This window comes from Heloderma suspectum, chromosome 3 (assembly GCF_057233095.1).
Source record: "Heloderma suspectum isolate Gila_16-S chromosome 3, 16-S_ref, whole genome shotgun sequence".
NCBI lineage: Eukaryota > Metazoa > Chordata > Lepidosauria > Squamata > Helodermatidae > Heloderma > Heloderma suspectum.
In genome coordinates this window covers 49,612,323-49,615,102 of record NC_139460.1, presented here as the reverse complement: position 1 = coordinate 49,615,102, position 2,780 = coordinate 49,612,323, and the positions used below count along the sequence as shown (strand labels likewise).

At 42.7% G+C, this 2,780-nt stretch overlaps 1 non-coding gene across 1 annotated transcript; it reads left to right on the top strand.

Annotated features, from left to right (window-relative positions):
• Nucleotides 1-718: 718 nt before the first annotated feature.
• On the top strand, nucleotides 719-790 carry TRNAH-GUG (transfer RNA histidin (anticodon GUG)). Its single transcript has one exon. It is a non-coding gene; the product is annotated as a tRNA-His (tRNA).
• Nucleotides 791-2,780: the final 1,990 nt, after the last annotated feature.

The following is a 2,780-nucleotide window of genomic DNA, read 5'->3' as shown; positions in this document are numbered from 1 at the left end:
TCAAAATCACCCCTGCCTTATTTCAATGCTTTGCTGGCTCTTCTGTGTGTTTTTCTCACACTCCAGCAGATGGTGTCAGGAGACAGTTTAATGACTCGCACACGCACGAAAGCGAAAGGGATCATTTTTGGCCGCGGAACTGACAGACTTTCACGCGTGCTTGGCGAGACTATGCGTGAAATGCAAAAGCCGATCCGGCCACTTGTTGTGACAAGTCTGTTAAGCCAACACATATATGTGGAGGTGAGCATGAGAATCCATACTGATGACAACCATCACTTTCTATCATAAAACTAGAGTCAGGGTGGCCAGCAAAAGGATTTTATGAAATCTAAAAGCACTAAATGTAGGCTGGCATGGGGATCTGGTGTATGTATGTGTGTGTAACGGTGGTGGTGATCTATGTGGATTCTGAAGCCAGTTTTATGACGTGTGAAAATAACATTAGCACTATTTGGCATTCAGTGGGGCTCCCGTTTACAATATTTGCTCAGCTCTTGCTCAAAGAAAAAGGATTCGTAGTTGACCTCATTTATGATGCCTGTTTGATGAGTTTATATAATTTCAAAATCATGGATGTTTATTGACTTCCCATGCTTTTGCATACTTCCTCTTCAAACAGTAACTATTCTGAGACAGAGGAACAAAGAGAAGTCGGCTGAATGACTCAGCAAGCCAGACTCCATAACAACACAGCATGTCAGCTCAGAGGTGGCGTGCCGTGATCGTATAGTGGTTAGTACTCTGCGTTGTGGCCGCAGCAACCTCGGTTCGAATCCGAGTCACGGCAAGTTTTTTTCTTATTGGCTGTTAGTCCTGATGGCCATAGAAAACCTCCATGTCCAAAGGCAAAGTGCCACTGAATACTAGAGGGACCTTTGATTTGATTCAGCAGGTTTTCTAAAAAAATAAAATAAAACGTTTGTGTGGTGCTGTGCATGAAGGACACCTCCTAAGCAGGGCTGAGTGAAAATGGCCTCCCCAAAATTCCCACCCTATTTGCAGTTGGTGAAAGATGTGTGTGTGGGGAGAGTATTTTGCCAGATATTCTCACAGGAGGAGGTGACATTCTCCAGCAGTTTGTGGGGAAAATTCTGAGAAATTCAGCTCAGGTAATACTGAATGAAATTATGCTGTTAGTTCTTATTGGCAGATGACGGAAGCAATGAGCTAAACAAGGAGGGCTGGGAAGGATAGGGGTCAAGCCTGTTCCTTCCTTCAACATAATTAGAATAATATTAAACAATATTAAAACTGGGTTCACAGTTGTGCCCAAAATTCTTTGTGGAAGGTCATAATGCAGAATATTCTCTGCGGGAGGGGGAATGAAATTCTTTCACAGCTTGGGGGAACCCCAAAAATGAAATTCTCAAAAATATTATCAGAAAATTCTTTTTTGAGAAATTTGGGCCTAATCCTGTGGTCCTGCCTACTATAGAAAAGAAGAGAGACTGAACAGCTCCTGTGCTGTAAACCACATCCTCAGGTTTCCTGAGATATCATGACTGCAATGAGACCTACTTCAAGGCATCTATGTTTCAGACTGTAGCCCATGAATTTGGCAGCATATGATAAGTTTTAATTGATCCTGGAATGGCATATGGTTATGGTTGTCTGCTTTGAGATTGCTTTAGATATATGTTCTTGTATATTGTCCTGTTCGTGTATTTTTTATGGAATTGGCTTTTAAATTCTGTATATTGTATTTTTAAAAGTTTTAATCTTTGTAAACTGGCAAGAGACCTTTGGCTATTGGGCAGTATAGAAATGTAATAAAATGAATGAATGAATGAACGAACGAACGAATGAAGCTTTTGTCTATAAGGGTGTTTCTAGATGAGGCTTTTATGGTGCCATCACCCTACTTCTTTCACAGGTGTTTATGGGAGGACAGATATTGTCATTTTCTATTTATGACTGTCATGTTTTCTTACAGCTTCTCCTGTCTTTTCCCCTAATGCAGAATTCCATTAGGGAGAGCAAGCCAGAGCAGCTGCACAATGCCTTCTGATTGATATTGCTAGGAGCACTCTGTCTGGAAGTACTCTAAGGCACAAGTTTTCAACAATGGTCTTGTTTGACTAAAAACCAATGCTCTCCAGCTTGACAGTTCCTTACATTTCTCGAATGAATACATCTATTTGATCTAATTATTTTCAGTGGGTTTCTCCAGACTACTTTTCTTTTCTGGGGCAATTATGAATTGACATGGCAAATGTACATGTGTTGCTGGTGCCACCGTGGGGCCAGACTTCAGTCCATTCCAACACCTGTATTGATTGTGAAGATGTCATCTTCACATGCAGAAGTTTTGGTGTGGAGCACTCCCAGGCCATACCAATGATTTTCAAGAAGGTATAAAAATCAGCTACCTTCTGCCATTTCCTGCTGTGATGAGATGGTAAATACAGGAGTACTCTATCAACAGATTTCTGTAGAAGAAAAAGCAACAGAACATGGGATCCTTTGGGCAGGCAGGCCACTGTAGCTGCCCCTGCACTGGCTCCTAGTAGCAGAACTCACCTGCTGCTGTGGGTAAATGCCCCCCAGCAGTCCTGTTCCAGGTTTCTGAGGGCCCTTGTACAAGGCATCCTCAATGGCCCCCCTTCCTCAATTAGTCTGCCTTCTTGCTGCCATTGTCATCAGCTGCTATTGCCTCCTCTTTCTCATATTTGCTACCATTTGCTTGCTTGACAGGCAGAGAGCTAGTGAGCACAGAGACAGTGACATCAGCTGCTCCTCCTTCTCACCACCACTGTTGTCTGGGCCAGAGCAAGAGA